General features: G+C 40.6%; 1 long non-coding RNA gene across 2 annotated transcripts in view; it reads left to right on the top strand.

Moving 5' to 3' along the window:
* The window catches only part of LOC133044334 (uncharacterized), a 187,761-nt gene that overhangs the window by 116,561 nt on the left and 46,251 nt on the right, over window positions 1–24,949 (top strand). For both annotated transcript variants that reach the window (XR_009689914.1, XR_009689916.1), the window contains exon 2: window positions 14,920–15,068. This is a non-coding gene — a long non-coding RNA (uncharacterized LOC133044334). The remainder of the gene's footprint in view (window positions 1–14,919; window positions 15,069–24,949) is intronic.

Raw genomic sequence — 24,949 nt, 5'->3', positions numbered from 1 at the left:
GTAATGAGTTAGGTCATTAATGCTGAATATTTGTAGGGATAACTTTATCTTGACAAATCTTGTGTGTTCAAGTGTTTCTCCAGCCCCTTTGTCAGACCTGCTTGCCAATGTGTGGGTGTCATGGGAAAAAAACAGGTTCCTGAGAACTAAGGACATCTAACTTCTAGTTCTGATTTTGCCAGGCATTTGTTGTATAATCAAGGGGAAGTCACATGTCCTTTCTGGGGCTCAGTTTTCCTAGCTGTAATGCAGGATAATAGTAGGTAGACAATTTCACCCCCAAAGACAGAATCCAGTAAAGTACTAAGATGTCATTTCAATGCACAGTTATTAATGTCTGTAAGCTTGTAAGTATATATATACACAAAATGGTGGCAGTAAAAAAGAATTATGAGTATTAAACCTAATTCAGATGCAACTTAAAAGGGTGTCCTCAGAAAATACGGATATTTTTGTAGAAATCATGAGTTTTTCTAAGTTTCACTTTATTTTTCTAATTTCTGCACCTTCTTCTCATGCAACTCTATTTCATCTCTTTTTAAACCTCTCTTCAGAGCTCTACTTATGTTTTGAAAGTATTTGGGGAGAAATCGAGTTTTGAGATTTGCAAACATCTTTGAGGCCTACTAGTCAGCTTAAATTTGGCTGTATGTGGATTTTCTCTAACAGGAAACCAAATAAACCACTCTTGACAGGGCAAACAAACAGTCATCCTGAGGGCAATATTTTTAGGAGCTATGTGTAAATGAATAAAAAAAAAAATTGATAGTGATTTGTTTTCCCTGAAACATAAAAGGAAGCTAAAAAATAAACATCTCATCCCAAATGCAATTTGGATCTTATTGAATTGAAAACAATTGTGCAAAGTATTGAGGCCATTTGAGGATCACATCAGGCAGTTGGATCCCACATCCGCCTAGAAATCTTACCTCTTATATGTAACACACAATTACTGGTTCACTGAGCAAGAATAAGTCATTCCAGTGATCCAGGAGAGGACAAAATTGGAAAAACACAGCATTAGTCACCTCTCGCCAGGAATGCTCATGAAGGCAGACCTGTGAAGGGAAGACATCAGGCTTGGGATTGGTCCAGCTGTTCGTGTGTTAATGGGAGGTGGTAGATGAGCCCAGGACTGATAGCCCGCCTATGGGTGAGGATCTGGAACTTGAGGTGAGTTCCATGCAAAACTGACTGTTGATGAAAATTAAGGAAATGGATCAATGCCAGGACTATTCATGTCTTCAAAATAATGTAAGCTGACATACAGGTTCAAACAGGGCTGTGAACAATGAGTCAAGCATTAAAGGAATCAGTTTACCAATGGGTTTTTGTCCCCTACACCCACTTTTTGGAAGTCAAGAGAGCACAGATGTTAATTAAGAAAGTGGGTTCTGGAGTCAGATAGTAAATTCCTAAGTGTCCTTCCCTAAGTGTCCTTGTCCATAAAAGAGTGATCGTGATAATGATAGTGCCCAACACATTGGGTTGTTGTAAACACTGTAACAAAAGAATTTGAACAAAGCGAAGCACCTGGACTTATGTCCTATCTGTGGTGATTATTGTTACACATTCCTCTTTATCTGTTCTGTCCGAACACTTCCCAGCTGCCCTTCTTCCCTCTTCACAACCTCATCTGGCCTTAGGATTCCTTCTAATAGCCTGTGCTCTAAGCATATCCCAGCTAAGGCCCTTTTATCGTGTGTGCTTGCTAAGTTGCTCAGTCGTGTCTGACTCTTTGCAACCCTATGGACTATTGCCCGCCAAGCTCTTCTGTCCATGGGATTATCAAGGCAAGAATACTGGAGTGGGTTGCCATGCCCTTCTCCAGGGGCTCTTCCTCACCCAGGGATGGACCCTGCATGTCTTATGTCTCCTGTATTGGCAGGCAGGTAGTTTACCACTAGCACTACCTGGGAAGTCCAAGGCCCCTTCATACCTTCCTCCAGTTCAACTTTACAAAGGTTTTGTCAGACCAGCATTTTTCAACTCCAGTGTGCATATAGGACTTCTTGGGGAATCCAGATAAAATGCAGATCCTTATTTAGTAGATTTGAGTATATCCCTGGGACAGTCTGCCTTTCTAACAGGCTTCAGTGCTTTGCGTCTTCAGGCCACACTTTCAGTAGCAAGTCACTAGTTATCCCAAATAACCAGCATGTTCTTTTTCTGATCCACTTGAATGACTGAGTTTTTCAGTCAGATACTAGGTTACTGTCTGTAGTCTACAAGTAGTCTGATCCTCATTCAGTCATGGAATCCAGTTGTCAGATAGACTCCTCACATGGCTTCATTTCTCTGTATGCCAAGTTTAAAATTAACCATGTTAATTTAAACTGAGGTATGTGTGAGGAATGACACTTTAATTTGTGGACCAGCCAGCAAGTAATTTCACATCTAAGGAAGCTTGGTCTAAGGTTCAAATGTGAGACTAGTAATTTTAGGTAGATATATGTAGAGGCAAAGCTACTCTTGTTAGCAGTCCTGAAATTACTAGACAGGTATTTACAATGTCAAGCCGTCCCATAGTGGTTGGGAAAAATAAATGGTGAACACAGACAAATATTTTTTTCCTGTAAATATTTCCACACAGTTCAGTTTAGTTCAGTTAGTTCCATTTAGTTCAATTCAGTCGCTCAGTCACGTCCACTCTTTGTGACCTCATGGACTGCAGCACACCAGGCCTCTCTGTCCATATGTCCATTGAGTCAGTGATGCCCTCCAACATGCAGGACCTTATTTAGAAATAAGGTCTTTGCAGATGTGTTTAGTTGAAATGAGTCCAAATTGGATTAAGTGGGCCCTAAACCGATCACTGGAGTTTTCACAAGAAGTGACACAAAGAGCTGAGGGTGATAAGACACACGGGGAGGACACCATATGGAGGCAGAGATTGGAGTTCGCTGCCTTAAGCCAAAGAATGCTGATGATTACCAGTGATCACCAGAAGCTGAGGAAGAGCCAGGGAACAGACCCTTCCCCTGAGCCCACAAGAAGGAACCAACCCTCAGACACCTGCATTGTGAACTTCTAGCCTCCTGAGCTGTGAGAGAATGAACTTCCATCATTTAAGCCATCTCATCTGTGGTAATTTGTTACATCAGCCGTAGGAAATGAATATACCATCCATGAAGGGACATGTTCAGTCCAGGTGCCGACTGAACCCTTGGTGTTCAATGCTCAAAGGCCCTCTGCCCTTTTGATCTCCGGCAGCTGAGCTGGCAGTGGAGAATTAGGGGATACTGCCAACACGGATGCCTTAGTCCTCTCTGCTCTCTTAGATCAAGAGTAACAGGGGAGAAGGGGAAACGTTTTTCTCTTTGGTTTGAAGACGAATCCTTTCAAAGAAAAGATAATTGAACGCCCATAAAAGAGAGTTCAACCAGTCCCTCGGCTTTCACATCTGGCCTAGTTGCCTGACCACAAACCTCTCCATGTGGTCAAGTCTCAGGTGAGGCAGGTAAGGGAGAGGCAGTGGTATAGGAGGCACTGAATGAAACCTCCTGAGGATGATACCCTTGGACACAAGCTAATGGAGGATGATCAACGGTGTCCGAGAGGTGAGGGAGAATGGCAGTGAGTGGATGAGATGGAAGCAGTCTAATCCATCAGCGCTATTTTAACTCCCCCCATCCCCGCATTTGCAGGCACTTTGGCTTGTGCTTCTTGCCTCTGCCTGGGTACCAAGGCTTGCCTCCTAGGCTTTCACAATCTCAGACAACTTGGAAACTTTTGCTTTGACTAGTGAGGAGCCTGAGATCCACATTTATCTCAAGAAAACATACTCAGTTAAGGAAAACAGACTCCTTACCCATGATTATTCTATATTCAGTAACGCTGGTTAAACATAGGCCTCCTGCCAAAAAAAGTCTTCAGTCTGTTTAAACAGAATGAGGAAAAGGCCTCAAATTATTCTTTCCCCATTTCCAGCCCAGTGTACTCATATCTTCTTTATTCTACTGTGTGGTTTAAGGAAGAACACGGGAATCAGGAAGAACCTTTTATCTATAGAAATTAAAATAACCCTGTTGAAGTGCTCTAAACACACTTTATTTTAATCTGCTAAGGTTGGCTGAAAATGTTATCACCAAGTGTTTGGGGGGATTGCCAAAGTGAATATGTGCATCTGAGGAAATTCAAGTCCCATCCTCTGTCTTGAGTGGATCTGGGACTTGAGCTGCAGATTTGGAGTTGAAAGGACTCTCTGAGCTCAAGATCTGCCAGTTACTAAGGAACCTGAGAACATTTCTTCAAAGTCTCTGAGTGACTCAGTTTATTCCACCTAAAGCATTGACTACTAAGTTTGCAGAGAAGACTTTATAGTAGATTTATAAGTCATAATAGATCAGCTAACCAATAAATCATTCACACTCATCATCTGAGTGCAAAGATAATGAAGAACGAACTTCACTTTGAGCAGTTTCATCATTTTCATCATTTATGAAACCATCCTCCTTTCTGTTGGAAGTTCTTCTTTCTCTGATTTTTTTAAAAAATTATGTGGCTTGAACTATATTTACAATGACATCAGCCCACCTCACTTTTTTTTTAACCAAATATGGCTTCATTCACAATATACTCTGTATCTTTAGTCTGGGTTTAGGGACATATCTCTAGAGTTCTCTGCCCACCTTTTCCTCTGACCATTTAGATAATCAGGAAACATATGAGTATTAGTTCTAGAAGCTTCTGGTGTTGGTGGAGTTTGAACTGCAGTCTCAGCCTTCTTTGGTGATTGAAATTCACTTTTCTCAACCATCGTCATGGAGAACAAAAGCAATAAAATATTTTGATTGTTATACACATAAAATGAGGTGTTATATTTAAACATCCATTTAAAACTTTTAAAGCTCTCTAGAAATGTATTAAAAATTAAATGCCTTTTTCATTCAGTAAAAACTTTTTGAGCAAGGGAACCTGGCTGAGTTCTCCCATGTCACACTTTTCAGCTGTCTAGGCTTACTTCTAGCCTTTGGTTGTATGGAAAACTGTATCCTGAAGGTATTAAGGATGTGTATATTTATTTAACAAGTATTTTCTGGGCACTTATTAAATAACCAATACTTCTCTAAGCTTTGGGATAACACAGAGAGAAAGAAGTAAGTCATAATTTCTGCCCTCATGAAACCTGTGTTCTAGCAGTGGAGACCAGTAGTAAGTACACAAACTAATATAATCATTCCAACTAGATTTTGTATGATGAAGAAGATGAGAACAGAAGCTAGAAAACCAGGAAAGAAAACCTTTATATAGTCCATCTGAGATGGCATCTCTGAAGAAGGGTGTTTAAGCTGAGACCAAAGGACAACGATAGACCTGTGTGAGTGACTTCCAAGGAAAGGATGTTCTCGAAACAGAGATTTGTCTGAAATAGCAGCTGAACAGAGAGATATGCAGCTGCAGTGTGGTGAGCTGTAGAAGGAAGCTCATGGGGAGGTTAGAGAAGGGCCAAGGGTCAGATCCTACAAGACCCTTCAAGGGCCTTGTGTTGGGTTTTATTTCAAAGTCAATAGAACGCCATTAAAGAACATTAAGCGCAAGTGTAATGTAATTTGGTTTATATGTCAGTAAGACCACTCAGAGTTCTGTGAAGAAAATGAGCTGGAGTGGGGACAAGAATAAAAACAGAGAACCAGTTAAGGAATTGTTGCAGTGCTCCAGGCAAAAGGTTCTATTGGCCTGTATTCTTTTTAATGTACAAAGATTTTATTGGAAAAAACTCCTATGAAAGGTAAGGGGAGGGAGCTGAGAAAGGCTGGAGAAGCTATCAGAGCACCATGAAGTCTAACACAGGGTGATAGTTGGAGGGAAGGAAGTCGGTACCATGTTGCATTGTATGGACCTGGCTGCAGAAGAAAATGTAGAAAAGCAGATACAACTGAAAAATTTTGGAATGGAGCTGAACAGGACTCACTAAGGGATTAACTAATAGCAGAAGTGGGGATGAAAAGAGGGATGAATTAGGATTTGTCTATTCAAAACAATGCCTAGCACAAGGTAGATGCTCAGTAAACATATTCAGGATTTGTTTTTCTCCCATAAAAGCAAGATTTCCCAAACTGATAATCAAGGAAAGAACAGAGGCATTATAGAAAATAGATAGATAGGGTGAGTGAGAACCCAGAGGATGAATAAAGGAGGAAAAGACTCAAATTTCCTTTTGGTGAAGCTAGATAATGACTTTACTGTCAGTGGATCAAGGTTAAAATCTTCTTCCATGTGTCTCCCTCCAGACAGCTTTTCAATAAATGTCAAAAGACATCCTCCCAGGGCAGCAGAGGCAGAATTGAATATTGCATGGTGAATAAGCGACGGGACTATATAGAGAAAAGACATTTTTAAAGTTATCTTGTGATCTAGGAAATAACTTTTCATCATTTCCTTGGTTAACTTTGAAGAGAGAACTTAAGAATAAAGAAAAGACTGTGAAGCATATAGTCTGAGAATGATGGAACCGAGCAACTCTGTCTTGGTCCATCGATTTGTATATTACAGAGGCATTTGTTAGCACTCCACTTTAGCATAAATATCGCATACATGCACAGCCACGTTCCTTTTGAACAAGACCACTAAAAAAAAAACAAAACCCTGAAATAGACAACATAATCCTTGCAAAGATTTTAAATAGGAAGCACAAATATTCCCACACTTCAGACTGGCAAGGTTAGAAAAAAATAGATGAGGGTCATACATATTAAATACTAATGTAAGTGATTGCAAACACCCATGCTTTAATTGGCACCTGTGGTTTAATTCAGGACATTTTAGAAATTCTGATAATCTTAGAAAGGAGTTTCAGACATCTATATTTGTCCTCAGTCTTTCTTCCAAGCTTCAATTTATGGACCATTTTTAAAAATCCTGCTAGCTCCTCACATTGTGCCTTCTAAATTTCCTCTAAATGAACTTAAAAATAAAATGTACTTGCCTTCATGCTAATACCATGTGGAGTCTAAAAATGGTGTTCATGACTTTAGTCCTGCTCTTTCTCCTCTGGCTGTGGTTTTTAGTCTTCTGGATGTGATTGACACGCTGGGAAGGGACCACATCACACACATCTTCGTTCTACTCAGAACAGTGATGCTCAAGGGGTCTGCTTACTCTCTAACTATAGTTCCTTCACTACCTTTTCAGCCAAATGTTATCTGGAATATCGATAGCTTTGAAAAAAGTTATGTTTAAAACGGGATGACCCAGCCATTACAGGGATTAAAGGAAATTGTTGTTAGGTTGCTCAGTCATTTGGGACTCTTTTGCAACCCTATGGACTGTAGCCCACCAGTCTCCTCTGTCAGTGGGATTTCCAAAGCAAAAACACTGGAGTGGGTTGCCATTTCCTTCTCCAGGGGATCTTGCTGACCCAGGGATCCAACCTGCATCTCCTGCATTGGAAGGCGAATTCTTTACCACTGAGCCACCAGGGAAGCCCAAAAGGAGATAATAAAGGCTTTTAAAGGGAGAGGAAGAATACTTCTAAGTGTTGGGAAGTGGCATCAATAAACACTGACTTAGAGGCTGAAAGGTCTTTGGAAGGGTCCCTCACATTAAGTATCTGACTTGCTGTTCTCTTTATGCTGTGGTCAGCTCTGAAACTAAGACCTTCTCCAGAGGTGCGTTGTGTGCATCTACAGGCGCAGTGTGGGGCCAGCGTCCTCCCTGTGGTACATCAAGGGCCACCCATGTTGACTTGTAGCAAGATTTCTAAAAATGCATTGGGTAGTCTTACCTCACTTTGCAACTGCCTTCTTTTCCCCAGCCTGGAGTGATAGGACTGAAGATTTTAGAAAATTTGTGTAATTGATGAGTAGTCCATAGCAGATATTTCTTCTTCTTTGTTTTTCTTGGAGTATAATTGCTTTACATTATTGTGTTACTTTCTGCTGTACAAGAATGTGAATCAACTATAAATATACATATATCCCCTCCCTCTTGGACCTTCCTCCTACCCCTGCCCCCATCCCAACCCCCTAGGTCATCACAGAGCACTGAGCTAAGTTCCCTGTGTTGGCAGCTTCCTACTAGCTAACTATTTTACCTATGGTAGTAGTGTATATATGTCAATACTAATATCTCAGTTTGTCCCACCCATCCTTTCCCTCCCTGTGTCCACATGTCCATTCTCTATGTCTGTGACTCTATTCCTGCCCTATCTTTTCTGACCCCTACTCCCTCCTTAGGTGTCATAGATGGCCCCATCCTTTGGATCATTTGGTACCTGGGCTTACTCCCCTACCCTCCTACACACAATACTTTATTGTATTTATTCATATACTGTGTTGTCTCTTTTCCCCACTAGTCTCCTTAGCAGAAGGGATTGAGCTTTATTTGTACTTTCATCCCCAAATGCAAGATGTAGGTGTCTCACCCAGATGAAAGGATCAGGAAGCATTCTCCACTGTATGAAATCCTGCTCCCTTGGGACCTTGTAAAGTTGATATTCACATAGTAGAAAGAGACAAACACATTAATTCTTCACTGTTCCAAATCATCACTAGTTTGGAGGTTTTAATGGAACTACATGTACCACACAACATTTTTATCTCTTGTCCTAATGATGAAGCAAAAAGGAGAAATATAGGGGGTCCTGACTCCTCCAGGCTGAATTTGGGGGAGCTTGCTTCTGGCTTGAGAGAACCAGTGTTGAAATTCCACAGGGTCAGCCCGCCGCACAGCCCTGTAGAAGTATAGGCTTGCTTCCTTATTGTTATCGTCAGCCAACACCTTATCTTAGCAGAGGTGGGGATGTTCTGCAGCTACGGAGGAACCAGTGGCATTCATTTATCTTAAATGAACTTTCCTGAGTTCAGCCAACACTTCTGATGAATTTTAAGCCACAAACTCAGAAACCCAGAAGTCAGTGCCATTATTTCCAAAGGACAACCTTAGTCAATTTAACTCATTACCCTTGACTATGCAGTTCCTGAAAATGCAGCATTTAAACCTTCATTTCAGAATAATTTATTGAATGACAAGGGCTGCTAATGTAATCGTCTGATTTAATCCGCACTACAGTTTCTGGTCAGGAGCAAAGTGACCCTTTAAAAAAGAAATTTCTGGTGTCACTGGAGATGATGCCCAGTACATGTTTGGTGAAGGAATGAATGAACCAATGAATGACATCTAAGTTCAGTTTTCACTCTTTCACTCAGCACTCTGCATAATCACCTCTCCTGACAGCAGGTGCTCATGTGTACTCGGCATCACTGTCCGATTTTAGTTCTGCTGCTGCTGCTGCTAAGTCACTTCAGTCGTGTCCGACTATGTGCGACCCCATAGATGGCAGCCTACCAGGCTCTGCCGTCCCTGGGATTCTCCAGGCAAGAACCCTGGAGTGGGTTGCCATTTCCTTCTCCAATGCATGAAAGTGAAAAGTGAAAGTGAAGTTGCTCAGTTGTGTCTGACTCTTCGAAACCCAATGGACTGCAGACTACCAGGCTCCTCCGTCCATGGGATTTTCCAGGCCAGAGTACTGGAGTGGGTTGCCATTGCCCTCTCTGGATTTTAGTTCTAGAAGACAGTAAATGTAAAGAAGAAACTTGACTGCTGGTATCATAAAAGATGCATCCTATGAACCTAGAGCCTATTATAGACAGTAAGTCAAAAAGAGAAAAACAAACATTGTACATTAATGCATGTGTATGGAATCTAGAAAGATGATACTGATGAACCTATTTGCAGGGTAGCGATGGGTACTCGTAGAGAAGAGACTCATGGACTTGACAGGCGTGGGGGAAGGAGAGGGTGGGATGAATAGAGAGAGTAAGTAGCATGGAAACATACATATTACCATATGTAAAATAGACAGCCAGTGGGAATCTGCTCTATGATTCAGGCAACTCAAACGGGGGCTCTATGACAACCTAGAAGGGTGGGAGGGAAGTTCAAGAGGGAAGGGACATAAGTGTACCTGTGGCTGATTCATGTTGATATATGGCAGAAACCAACACAACATTGTAAAGCAATTATCCTTCAATTAAAAACAAATACATTAAAAAAACAGTGCATCCTAAAGATTTTAGATGACTCCCAGAAGGTGGCTTTTTGAAATTACTATTTTTTAATCAACAGAAGAGTTGGAGAAAAGTTTCAGCCCTTCAAAAGATTAAGGGTTGATAGGTTTATAGTATCTGTCCCTTGGGAATATCAAAGTATTATATACATGAAGAAAGTTGCAACACCAAATAATTTTTAAAAAATACTGAATATCTTTCTCCAAAATTTCAGAATATGACATTAGAAGAAACCTCTGAATGATTCCTCAACAGATCACTTCACTCATGGTACCATCTGTATCTTTTGTCACTTGTGTCATTAATTCCTCTTTCCTTCCTTCTTCCCTTTTTTCTTCCCTTCCTTCCTCTGTTATTCTTCCTTTCTTTCTCTCCCTCTCATTTCCTTTTTTATTAGTCACTAGGTTTAGATGTATTCATAAACATTATATAGTCCTCACAACAATGAAATATAAGTATTATTGTAATTATTTTTACAGCTTGAGAAACTGAGTCTCAAAGACATTAAATAACTTGTCCTGGGTCACACAGTACACCCAGAATTCAAAACCAAGACTGAAAGACTCCAAGGTCCATGACCAGTCCATTTTATCAGTTTGTTTCTGATATTGTTCTTGAAGTGACTGTTGAAAAATGGTAATGTGCTTTGGGGTTTATTAAAAGCTAATGGAAAAGAAGAAAAAAGTTGAAAAATATAAGATAAATCAGAAACATAGCATATTTTTATAGCCCTAAGCAAAAGACAGAGAAAAGCAGAATTAAACAAAAATTAAATGCTATTTCCTTCAATACTTTTCTTAATATATTGTAAAACTTGATCATGTGCCCTTAAAAGGCCATAATACAATTATCTGGATGCAATTGTTTGACAATGAAATGCAATTCTTTGAGTCTATTTTGATATTCAAAGACAGCCACAATGGCCTCTAGGGACAGAAAATAAAAATACAGATAGAGACACGTAAAAGGATGTCATTTACAGAGAAGTCTCAAATATTTTACGGCTTTTTTTTTTTTTTGCTGTTGTTGTTGTTTAGTCACTAAGTCATGCCCAACTCTTTGCTACCCCATGGACTGTAGCCCACCAGGCTCCTTTGTCCATGGGATTTCCCATGCGAAAATACTAGAGTGGGTTGCCATTCCCTTCTCCAGGGGATCTTCCCAACCCAGGGATCAAGCCTGTGTCTCCTGTGTTGGCTGCCAGGTTCTTTACCACAGGGAAACCCTCTTCCACCACTAACCATATTTATTTTTTCCAGAGTACCATGTCCATGTTCCTTCCATTTCAGAATCTGCACCTTTTCATTATGTTTCCTTTGCTCATCCCCACCCTCCATTCCCATTCTCCCCTATCTTCTCACCTTTTTTCACCCCTCCTTATTTATCCTTCATGTCTCAGCTTACCCTTTCCTTAAGGAGACCCCCACACAGCATTGGCTAAGTGTGTCTCCCCACCCCAAGCTGAGCACTTGCTAGTTCCGGACACTGTTCGAAATATTTCCCATGTACTGCCCTTTATTCCTATTATAGCCCCATGGCATAGCTGGGGAAACTGAGGCACAGAGCAATTAAACAATTGGCCCGCTGTCTCAGGGCTGGTATGAGGAAGGACAAAACTGGAGCTTCCTTGTTATAATCCAGAGCCCATCATTCTCTCAACCACTTGGCTATACTTCCTCTCTTAGGAAACCCTGTCCGCTCACTCCTAGCATCCAGGAAGAACTGATCCTCACAATTGTTTGTGAAATTGTTTGTCTTTTTTCAATCTTTTCCACTATAATCTTTATGAAAGCAAGGTCTAATTTATAGATCATAGTCCCTACATCTAGCATTTGTGCCTGGAGTATAGGAGATAGCTAATAAATATTTGAAGAGTAAATAAATAAATAGATGATCAAATGGAGGGACAGATGGATGGGCAGATGAATGACTTGGTTGGCTTATGTCTTTAAAAAATGGTGCCAGTGAATTTTGAATTTTAAGCTTTATCCCTGTCCCTGGGGTAGCAATATCATCATCTTATATGAAGAGCAGGATGTTTTGGACAGACTGGGTCTTGGTTCATCTTGATTTTCTTTTTCAATGGGAAACACTGATGTAGAATGTAGAATGTCCTACATCCAGCGAAACTTTTAAGAGGTCAACAATAAAATTAGAATGGGGTAGAGAAGAAGTCAGATAAAATGGTATAGTATTTTTTAGCTAAAAGAGACCATAAAGATCACCAGATTCAGTTTCTTTGTGTTACAGGAGCTGCTGTAGTAATGATCCTTAGGTACTTAGGCCAGATTTCTCCAACCTCACCTTCACCTGTTTTCAGCATAGGTGACAGGATTCAGAACTGTTCTGCCAGTGCTGTACTGTCTGGCGTGCTCAGATGCTGTCAGATAAAGATAAGACATGGGCATTTTAGACAAGCCATATGACTCTGATATGACCCTTTCATCCAGCTGTGGAAGACACAGTGACTGATAATGACTTCAGAAACATCACCTACTTACCAGGTATCTGAACTCAAACATAAATCAACAATCTGAAGGGATAAAGCAATTATTTCATTGAAGTGTGAGGTTTGAACACAGGTTTCTGAAGGAAAAGGATTTCACAAAGGTATTCCATTTGACAATAGTATGGCAATTTTTGTTAAGATCAAAGGCTGATATCAAAGGAAAGACCTCTCTGAATATTTTCATTATTCGGGTGTCTGACCTGCATAGAAATACAACTCCAAACCCAAGTTTGCCTAGGAAAAAACTGCACAGAGAGCAGTGTTTGATGCCCGAAAATTGTCCTCTTTCTAGCTGTGACCTTGGGAAACCACTTGACCTGAGTCTCAGTGTCCTCGTCTGCAAACTGGAGCTAGTCCGTTAACAATTACCTCTGTGGTGTTTTCTTTGGGTGAAGTTTACAAAAGATGGCAAGTGCTACCATTTCTCAAGTGCATACCATGTTTTGGGAACTTTACCTACATGACTTCAATCTGTCCGCAACAAAACCCTGTTATCGAGACACTGGAATTGCAGCTTGGAGAGTTATCAACACAGTGAGTGGAAAAGCCAGGATTCAAACTCAAGTTTGTTGACCCCAAATCATTGCTTCTTCCACTCAGCTTCATATCCAGGCTCTTGTAAGAGAAAGGGCTTTGAAAAACTGTGAAGGGCTAGGAATGTGACTACTATTGTGTTTGTAGGTGGCCTTAACTGGATTTAGGCTCCCCACTAAATCCGTTTTTTTCTCTTTTTTTCTCCCATTTTTATCTCAAAGGGAAATCCTTACGGAAATTTTCTTTACTCTCTGCAGCTCCCTGGAGGAAACCTGGAATGGAGCTTGCAATAACTTTGCCTGCCTGCCTGTCCTGTAGCTCTGCCCAGCTTCTTCCATCTTTCCAAGAGGAGAAGAATAGTTGTGAGGGCTTCTTCACACCCCACAGGCTGAGATAACAAGCCAAGCCCTCCTTCTCTTTCCCTCTTCCCAAGTGTCAGAGTATCTTCAGGCAAGAGCCCTCATTTCCTAGCAAAATCTTACACTTTGGGGAGGACTTATTCTCCTGAAGATAATCTACCATTAAAGGTCTTGAATGTTTAAAGTATTGATTATTTTAAATTTTTCCAGCTTTATTGGGGTATAATTGACAAAATTGTATATATTTAAAGTGTACAACAGGATGATCTGATATGAGTATACATTGTGAAATGATTGTCACAATCAAGTTCATTAACATATCCATCACCTCATATAGTTACTTTTTTTTCTTTTTGGTGAGAATGCTTAAAATCTACTTTCAGTGAATTTCAAGTATACACTATAGTATTATTAACTACAATTACCATACTGTACTTTAGATACTCAGAACATAGTCATCTTATAACTGTAATTTGCATCCTATGACCAGTATCTTCCCATTCCCCCCCATCTAATGCCAACCCCTAGCAACCATCATTCTATTATACTATGTTTCTGTGAGTTTGCCTTTTTGTTAGATTTCACATATAAGTGATACGATACAGTATTTGTCTTCCTCTATATGGCTTATTTCACTTAGCGTAATATGCTCTAGTTTTATCCATGGTGTTGCAAATGACAGGATTTCCCTCCTTTTCATGGTTGAATAATATTCCCTGATGGGCTTCCCATTTTACTCTTCCTCAACTCTGCTCCCAGATAGGCTTTTGTTTTCTCAAATAGAGTCTTTACTTGGATTCTTCAATTAAACAGACCTGAATTTTGATTCTATCTTTTCAATTACTAGCTATGGCAGTATTTAGGCAAGTTGCTTGAATATCCCCAATTCTCTCATTTCTCACCAGTGAGGTAGGGATAATAATAGTACATACTTCATACAGTATTGTGAGAATGAAATGAAGTAAAGTGGGTAAAATGATTGATAGTGCCTAGCACAGAGCTTGTGTTCAATACACATTTGCTGTCTGTGTGTGTGTGTTTGTGTGTGTGTGTGTGTGTTCAGTCACTCAGTCATGTCTGACTCTTTGCAAGTCCATGGACTATAGCCCACCAGGCTCCTCTGTCCATGGAATTTTCCAGGCAAGAATATTGGAATGGGTTGCCATTTCTTACTCCAGGGGATCTTCCTGACCCAGGAATCAAATTCGTGTCTCTTGCATCTCTTGCACTGGCAGGCAAATTCTTTATGACTAGCAACATTTACTAGAATTACTAGCTATTGTTCAGTGCTGATAAAAAGGCAGGGGTTATATTACCCCTCATATTTTACCCCAGAAGACCAATAAATATCTAGAACAACATCACTCAGCGCTCCCAGTAAATTGATCCCTTTTCCTGTTTGACTTGTACTCTCACACTCCTAGTAATGTCTACCGTCTGTTATGCCCAACTGAACTTGTTATCTATTTCCTCTCATTCTTTTCTTCTTCCTTTCACTGATACCTAGGACTGCCTCACCCATGGAACACACTCGGTAATTCAAATTCCACCAAGAGTGAGCTACAAAAGACTGTCCAAATTCTTTGCAACTCAGTAAATAAATGCATCACTTTGTACCATGTCTTTGAAACTACGCCCATCGGCTCCTGTGGACGGGTGAGTACACACTGGAAGAACACACCAGAACAGAGGTCTGGCCTTGGGTTGAGTAGGTCCACAGTCTGTTGTGCTGGGCACAGCACGTGAACTGAAGTGGAAAGAACGAGAGTGTGGGGCACAACCTGCAGTGTTTCCTAGCACTTCTACCAGCTTTGAGACTTCGGCAAACTTTATAACACTCATTGCGCCTTGCCTTCTTCAGCTGAGAAGTGGAAATGATAACTATATTTTTAGTTAATCTAAGATAAGAAATGATATCAAGTATGTGACATGTTAGTGGGAGTACAGTAAATGGTAACTACTGCACTCCTGGACTTAAGAGAGGAGGTAAGAATTCCCAGCAAGGCTAAGATCAATTTAGAAGTTCAGCCACAAAGCAGCTTAGCGGGAATTATCAACACGCTGAAAGCAGAAAACAGGAGGAAGCTTGTGTTGAAAGTTGACCAGAGGGTGGGGAGGCAGGTGGGCGGGCGGGGGGCGCTTCACATGTATACCTGTGGTTGATTCACGTTGATGTATGGCAAAAACCATCATGCTACTATAATTATTCTCTAATAAAATTAATTAATTAATTAGAAAAAATAAATCTAAGACTGACCCAAGATTGCAAAGATCAAAAAAAAAAAAGTTGATCAGGTTTCAGAGCAAGGGTCAGACAAAATTAATTAGAAAAAATAAATCTATGACTGACCCAAGATCACAGCAACAACAACAAAAAAGAAAGTTGACCAGGTGACCAGGTTCTGCCATAAAATAAACCCAAATCCCCAGCTCAACATGGGCACCCAAATCATGTTAACCAAGGCATTTTGCTTGTACATCAACCTTAGGATAAATGTTACCTTTTAAACTCTAGCCTTAGTACCCAAAGTGCAGTCCAGGGACCTGCGGTTTCAACATCACCTGGAAGCTACTCTTAGAAATGCAGGTCCTCAGGCCTTACCTCAAACCTCTCAGTCAGAATCTGAATTGCATGATGATCCCCTAGTGATCCACATGGAATGTTCCATAGGTCACACAGATCAACCCCAGTGCAGACTGGGCCGGGGTTGGGGGGAGGGCAGTACACAAGGGTATGAATGCCCTTAAGGAAGGTGGGGAGGTGGAACTAATGAAAGGCCACCTTCAAGTCTGGGTCCCGCATGTGTGTACCTTATGAAACACTTAAAACAGTGCCCTGCACATACCAGCATTTCGGCCAATATCATGACGATTATTTGGTACTTCAAGCATCTGGGGAAAAGTTTATTTGTATCTCTTGAGCATCAGGATGTCTCAGTGAAATCAGTTTTAGTTGAGAGGAGAGAAGAGGACAGGGAGAAGAAATATACCCTTCAATAAGCCAAAGAGGGTAAAAGGACCCAGTCTGCCAAGAACAGAATGAGGCAGTGAGAGCTCTGGCCAAAGAAAGGGGAGAATTTGACAAATGGTGGCAGGAAATAGAGTTAAAGCATGCCACGCTGGCAGATAGGGGTATTTGAGCACACCTACTGACTATAACGACCCACCCTCCCTTGGTTCTCCTCTTCCTTCTCAGACTGAAATGTTTTGAACAGCTCTGCAGGCTCATTCTTCTTTCATCCTGGAATGACCTTCCCTACTTCCAAGACTGACAACACCCCCGCCTCTCAGCAGTGTCTATCTCTCAGCTCTCACAGTGCATCCTTTGTACCCGTGACCTCTTATTTTGTTCTGTTTGACTTGATTGCTAGTTTACCTCCATCTCTAACATTACATTTGAGCTTTCTGAGCCCAAGGGCTGTGTCTTATCTAGTCTGAGACTTTCCGAAGTGCCTGACACATAGTAGATCCTCTATATATGTTGGTGGAAATGACATGTGACTGAGATTCAAGTTCTGTGTTCTCTAATCTAAAATGTACAAAGACTCACGGTCTTCTCATTAACCACCAAATTAGTCAACCTCCAACAGAAAATAATGATTCCCTCTTCTCACACACACATTCCCTTTTTGGAGCCTGTGACTATACAGAATTAAATCGGGGAGTATTTATGACTTTAGCTATGATGGTGACAGTTGATGTTGAAATTAAAAAGAAAACTATAAAATATTCTTTTTTATAACTTTAAAAAATCTTTTTATTTTGTATTGGAGTAGAGCCAGTTAACAATATTGTGATAGTTTAAGGTGGACTGCAAAGGGTCTCAGCCATACATATTTATTCTCATGTGTTTATTCTCGTCTAAACTCCCCTCCTGTCCAGGCCACCACATAACATTGAGCAGAGTTCCATGTGCTATAGTAGGTCCTTGTTGGTTATCCATTTTAAATATAGCAGTATAGTTTTCTGTGTAAAAGTCTTCCTTCATAGGATTTATTCCTGTGTATCTGATGATTTTTCTTGGTACTGTGTCATTTTTAATATTCGTTTTCTAATTATTCTCATATGGAAATATGATTTATGCATATTAACCTTAAAAAAAAAAGAAAAAGGGCACAGAGGGACAGATTACCTCTAGACAAAGAGGAGGCCTGGTTTAAAAAGAGACTATTTCAGACAGCTGTGGGCCAGTCAGGAACTGAAGCAAACACTTCATTGAGTTTTTCTTATAGTTATCAGTTCTTGTACATTTTTCCATTTATGTATCTAAAGCCGTGTGCTTATAATATTCCTTAAGCACCCTTTTCATTATTACCTGCTTTTACGTTTCATTACCTGCTCCTGGTAATTCCCCAATTAAAAATCCATCATAATACCCAGCTTTCTTTTTTTGACTTGAAGGAAATTTTTATTTACAGCAAATGACTTTCTATTACATCTTTTCCATTTGGGCTACATGATATCCTTTTCTTCTCCTAGGACCTGGAGTCCCAAGTACTTTGTAAGGTCTGTTCATGGACAGGTACCCTGGGGCATAGCTTCAAGAGCTTTCCAGGTTGGGAGGAAAAAAATCACAATGATCTCACTCTTGGAAGTGCAAGTAGGCCAAGTGTCCCAGGACAGACCCTGTCAACAACACAGAATTCAGTACATGTGTCCTCAATCTGCCCCGTCGTTGGAGTCCTTGTCCTGAGACTCCAACTCAAACCTTGTGAGTCAGTCTTGACTAGTTGAAACTACGGTGCTGTGAGCCCCACCCATGGGTGGACTCCAGCATTAATTAGTCCTGGTTGCCCATCCTGCCATCTGCGTATGCCTTTTCCCATAACCTGCAGGGCATTTACAGGCATCAGTCAACATGAGTTAGGGCTGAGTATTAGGATGGGACTTTGTGTTTCTCTTTTCCTCCCTAGTCCTTTAGTTGGGTCCAGAGTGAGAGGCAATGTGATATACTTAATAGAAAGAACCACAAATCTAGAGTCAAGCTAATCTAGTCTTCCTCTCACTTCCATCTCTTATTATTGTTTGGTCTTGGACATATTATAATCTCTTTTCTCACTTGGAAAATGGGAAGAATAATACTTGCATTATTATTCATTATGATAATTAAATGACCAGAGGGATGTGCAGATGGTTATTATTTTTGTTTCTGTCTTCCCTTAGACTGAAGTTCTGTCCTTCCAACCCAGGGGGTCCAATGAGGACCTGTCCTCTGGTGCATGTCCCCCCGCCAGTTCCCTCCATTGATAACCTGACTGCCACTTGAGTCCACTTCCGTAACTCCTTGGAAGTGACTGCAGCGCAAATAAACACAAGGTCATTGTGTCCTCTGGACTTGTTATTCTGGATTGGTGGTTGCTTTCTTTGGGGCACAGTTTGGCTGTTGATTCAGTTTTCCCTCTCTTAGCCTTAGCTGGTTCCAGACCCTCCCATCCCTCTGCTCAAGGCCAGTAAGACACAGGCAAGCAGAGTGGAATAGTGAGTGTTCAAGTTTACAGGCTTCAGGGTTGCACAGCTTGAGCTTAATTCTCAGTGCCACTACTTTCTTACTGTGAGACTTTAGGCAAGCCTCTCAACTCCTCTAAAGCCTCAGTCCTTCCATCTTGAAAGAGAGCTTCAGAGTATTATGTAACTGTAAGACAGTGGGGAGAGTCACATGAAAAAATACATATGAAGCTCTTAGCAAAGTTATTGTTGTTCAGTCACTAAGTCATGTCCGACTCTTTGTGACCCCATGGAGGATAGCATGCCAGGCTTCCCTGTCCTTCACTGTCTCCTGGAGTTTGCTCAAACTCATGTACATTGTGTCAGTGATTAGCATAATGAATGCTCAATTAATATTGGCTACTATCTTATGCTTTGTGGCTGAGCCCAGTTGTGTACTGATAATAAGCACTAATCATGAAGCAGTATTTCTGTCTTGAATACTGCTTACCTGTCAGTATTGGAATCGGGCCACTACTGTTGTCTGTCAAGTTAGGCAGTTTCAGTTTTGTGTGATGTATTTTGAGTGAAGGGATGAGTGATTCATTGGCCACATGTACACTGGAACATGGTTTTTATTTGCTTTACCTCCTCTAGTCACAACTGACCTCAGAGTTTAGGTTTGAGGTAAGGAAAGAGTAATCAGTCAAGATTCTTACTTTATCTCTATTAGTATGTCCATGTTGTGTTGTTCAGTTGCCAAGTTGTGTCCAACTCTTTGCAGCCCCAGAAACTACAGCATGCCAGGCTTCCCTGTCCTTCACTGTCTCTCAGAGTTTGCTCAAACTCATGTCCATTGACTCAGTGATGCCATCCAACCATCTCATCCTCTGTTGCCCTCTTTTCCTATTGCCCTCAATCTTTTGCAGCATCAGGGTCTTTTCCAATGAGGCAGCTGTTCTCATCAGGTGGGTAAAGTATTGGAGCTTCAGCTTCAGCATCAGTCCTTCCAATAAATATTCACATTCATGAGGCAAAAGGAAAAATTTGAATCTAGAAGAAAAGTGATCTATAAGCAGTCTATCGTGATAATCTCAATGAGAATCTCTCAAGGCCTCAGCTAAGCAGAAGGCTATGAGAGTAAAAGTCCCCATGAATTCTGGGCTTTAGGGCACCCTGCATGTCTAACTACACTGATGAAAGAACACCTGGGAGCCTCTGTGACTTGGAATCCTGCACTCTGGGCTGGCAACCACATGACTGAAACCCAAGACACCGTTCTTCTGCTAACACCGTTGGAGCCCTCGGAAAATACTTCTCCAAGTCTGTTGACTTATGTCCTTAGAAGAAATGACAATTGCATCATATGCCATAAAGGTTTGTGGATTGTGCCACTGCTCAAGTGGAAGTCAGGAACTGTTTAGAAAGACAGGGAGCCCAGTTGGCTGGCAGGAGCACCCAGATAAAAAAATAAAAACCAATTGTTTAATTTGTCAAATTCTTCCTCTGTGAAGCAGGTGTGAAACAAGATATTGGTTCCTTACATGGCAGCTAAATGTAGAATGGTATGTGTTTTATAAAAGCATTTAATAATCTTGTGTAACTTTTTAAAGAAAATAAATAAAACAAATTTTATTTAAAAATTTTGATTTATATTTTGATACTTCTTAGTTATAACTTGTGTTTGTCTTTTAATTTTAATAACTTGATGTTTGACAGACAAAATGACTTTTGAAAGCACATGAAAAATACTATTTTACATTTTTTGTTTGCTTTATTCTGTATTTTTTATTAAAATATATTCAAATTTGACATGATTTGGACATAATTACACTTTCATTTGTAATGCCTTAGATCACTATTATTAATGGAATCAGACTCTATGAAAATTTTGAGAAGAATAATAAATAATGTTGCTGAAAGGAAGGCAAAAACATGAATTTCATGAAATAAATATACAATAATTTTTTATTATGTATGCTTAAATTATGTATACTAACAGAAGCAGAAAATATTAAGAAGAGGTGGCAAGAATACAAAGAAGAACTATACAAAAAAGATCCTCATGACCCAGATAACCATGATGGTGTGATCACTCACCTAGAGCCAGACATCCTGGAATGCAAAGTCAAGTGGGCCTTAGGAAGCATCACTACAAACAAAGCTAGTGAAGGTGATGGAATTCCAGTTGAGCTATTTCAAATCCTGAAAGATGATGCTGTGAAAGTGCCACACTCAATATGCCAGCAAAGTTGGAAAACTCAGCAGTGGCCACAGGACTGGAAAAGTTCAGTTTTCATTCCAATCCCAAAGAAAGGCAATGCCAAAGAATGCTCAAACTACTGCACAATTGCACTCATCTCACATACTAGCAAAGTAATGCTCAAAATTCTCCAAGCCAGGCTTTAACAATATGTGAACCGTGAACTTCCAGATGTTCAAGCTGGATTTAGAAAAGGCAGAGGAACCAGAGATCAAGTTGCCAACATCCATTGGATCATCAAAAAAGCAAGAGTTCCAGAAAAACATCTACTTTTGCTTTATTGACTACGCCAAAACCTCTGACTGTGGATCACAACAAACTGGGGAAAATTCTTAAAGAGATAAAAATACCAGACCACCTGACCTGCTTCCTGAGAAATCTGTATGCAGGTCAAGAAGCAACAGTTAGAACTGGACATGGAACAACAGACTGGTTCCAAATCAGGAAAGGCTGTGTATTGTCACCCTGCTTATTTAACTTATATGCAGAGGACATCATGCAAAATGCTGGGCTAGATGAAGCTCAAGCTGGACTCAAGATTGCTGGGAGACATATCAATAACCTCAGATATGCAGATGACACCACCCTTATGGCAGAAAGTGAAGAACTAAAGAGTCTCTTGATGAAAGTGAAAGAGGAGAGTGAAAAAGTTGGTTTAAAACTCAACATTCAGAAAACTAAGATCATGGCATCTGGTCCCATCACTTCATGGAAAATAGATGGAGAAACAGTGGAAACAATGACAGAGTTTATTTTGGAGGGCTCCAGAATCACTGCAAATGGTGAGTGCTGCCATGAAATTAAAAGATGCTTGCCCCTTGGAAGAAAAGCTATGACTAACCTAGACAGCATATTAAAAAGCAGAGACATTACTTTGCCAACAAAGGTCCATCTAGTCAAGGCTATGGTTTTTCCAGTAGTCATGTATGGATGTGAGAGTTGGACTATAAAGAAAGCTGGGCGCTGAAGAATTGATGCTTTTGAATTGTTGTGCTGGAGAAGACTCTTGAGAGTCCTTTGGACTGCAAGGAGATCCAACCAGTCCATCCTAAAGGAAGTCAGTCCTGAATATTCATTGGAAGGACTGATACTGAAGCTGAAACTCCAATACTTTGGCTGCCTGATGGGAAGAACTGACTCATTGGAAAAGACCTGGATGCTGGGAAAGATTGAAGGAGGGAGGAGAAGGGGACAACAGAGGATGAAATGGTTGGATGGCATCACTTGATGCGATGGACATGAGTTTGAGTAAGCTCTGGGAGTTGGTGATGGACAGGAAGCCTGTGGTGCTGCAGTCCATGGGGTCAAGAGTGGACACGACTGAGTGACTGAACTGAACTGATGGTTTTATTTGGGCTTTCCAGGTGGTGCTAGTGGTAAAGAACCTGCCTGTCAATGCAGGAGACAAAAAAGAGCTGCTTTTGACCCCTGGGTTGGGAGGATCCCCTGGAGAGAAGGGCATGGCAACCCACTCCAGTATTCTTGCTTGGAGAATTCCATGGACAGAGGAGCCTGGCGGGCTATAGTCCATGGGATCCCAAAGAGTGGGACATGACTGAAGCAGCTTAGCATGCACACACACATGCTTTTGTTTATTTACTCACCCTAACTTTGGCAGCCCAACTGACTGTTTAGACATGTAAATATTTTTAATTAACTTCAGCCATCCTTGATAGTTTTTAGACTTTCAAGTGTACAAAAACTATAGCTTATATAGTTTTAACAAATTTGTCATTACAAAGATAGACTCTTACTAAGGTAGGTGATAGAATCAAGAAGATAGTATCAAGCAGTCTGTATGCTTGAGTTGTACTTTTACTCCATTCATACTCCTGAAGTGAGAGCAAGGTTGGGATCTGGTTTATAAGTCTTCCCATGCAAGAATGTTGAGACTGAAACAGAAAAATGAAAGCAGAGACGACAATTTGAAAACCAATCAACTAGCCAAAGACAGAACAGAGAACAACAAAAAGCAGTTACTGAATCTGGTTCCGTCTGCCCACATAATGGACTTTACATCTTAAACATAGGCACTCTGAACTCCAAATGCATTGCCCATAAATTTTAGGCAAATTTGTCCTTTATTAATTTTTTCTTTTCTTTTTTTTTCACAAGAAAAGGTAGGCACAACCTACAGAATGTTTCATTCCTGATTTGCTCATGTTTGCTTGCTAACAGTGGAATTCAGTTGTAATGCACTGAATTCAGAAAGCCAATATCCAGGTATTTTGACATGCTTAGAATAAGAATGCAGTCATAGATAATGATTAAAGATGACCAGGGACACAGAGCTCCAGTTAAGAGAGATTGACCAGACAAATTTTCTGGTTTAAAATGTTCAGAGATTAAAGGACAAATTTCTCATCTTGTGTACCTCACTGACTCATTTCAACACTTTTCAAATAAAGAGGAAAATGAAAAAGCTGGCTTAAAACTCAGCATTCAAAATACTAAGATCATGGCATCCAGTTCCATCACTTCATGGCAAATAGATGGGGAAAAAGTGGAAACAGTGACAGATTTTATTTTCCTGGGCTCCAAAATCACTGTGGACAGTGACTGTAGCCATGAAATTTTAATGAACAAGATTAACAAGAAAATTTTAATGAACAAGCCATGAACAAGATGCTTGTTCCCTGGAAGAAAAGCCATGAAAGACCTGGAGAGCATATTTAAAAGCAGAAACGTCACTTTGTCAACAAAGATCCATATAGTCAAAACTATGGTTTTTCCACTAGTTGTGTATGGATGTGAGAGCTGGACCCTAAAGAAGGCTGAGTGCCAAAGGATTGATGCTTTTGAACTGTGGTGTTGGAGAAGACTCTTCAGAGTCCCTTGGACTGCAAGGAGATCCAACCAGTCTATCCTAAAAGAAATCAGTCCTGAATATTTCATTGGAAGGACTGATGCTGAAGCTCCAATACTTTGGCCATCTGATGTGAAGAGCTGACTCACTGGAAAAGACCCTCATGCTGAGAAAATTGAGGGCAGGAGGAGAAGGGGGAGACAGAGGATGAGATGATTGGATGGCATCACCAATTCAATGGACATGAGTTTGAGCAAGCTCTGGGAGACGGTGAGGGACAGGGAAGCCTGGCGTGCTGCAGTCCTTGGGATCACAATGATTCAGACATGACTTAGTGACTGAACAACAACTTGGATACTATTCAGATGTCAAGTGACATTACATTCTGTACCACCAAGGACAGCACTGCCTTTCCAGAACAATCAGGTGGTCATCAAGGTAGAAGGCACCTAAAATGTGCAACAAGCAAGACCCCCCCCCCACCCCCACACACACAGATACATGCATAGTTACAAATGAAAAATACCATATCATTGGTTCAGGGTTCTGAGTTGACAAAGATCTGTGCCAACAAACTTTGTAATTTTAATGTTCTACAGGGCAGTGGATAGAAAGCAAATTTATTCTTCCTGAAAGTAGGTATTTAAGAAATTAGCAAGGATTAGGAAAGCCTTTTGTAAATATCTCTTTGGTCTTATTTTACAGGGTTCTGTGAAACAATGAAATCAGTGTTCTGCATTAGAGTCTGATCTCCTTGGGTATAACATTTTACTATCTGGTTCCATTGCTTTGTAGCTGAGTGTGTGTTCAGTCTGAGGTCTATGTAGAAGGCACAGGGACGAATGGGTCCCTCCCATAAGTCCTCACTGCCACATTCTATATTTGTAATCAGACAATCAATATGTCTAACCCATGCCACCTTCCCTGGAGGAGAGTGAGTGATCGTGTTAGAGATCCGTGATACTAGAGAAATAATGTGAAGAAGCCGTGTGAATGGGACTCATTGTTTGCCTGTATTTTAAATGTTCTCATTTTTCGTAACAT

Source organism: Dama dama, chromosome 3, assembly GCF_033118175.1.
Source record: "Dama dama isolate Ldn47 chromosome 3, ASM3311817v1, whole genome shotgun sequence".
Lineage (NCBI taxonomy): Eukaryota > Metazoa > Chordata > Mammalia > Artiodactyla > Cervidae > Dama > Dama dama.
The sequence above is the reverse complement of the archived record's forward strand: the minus strand, read 5'-3'. Positions and strand labels throughout refer to the sequence as shown.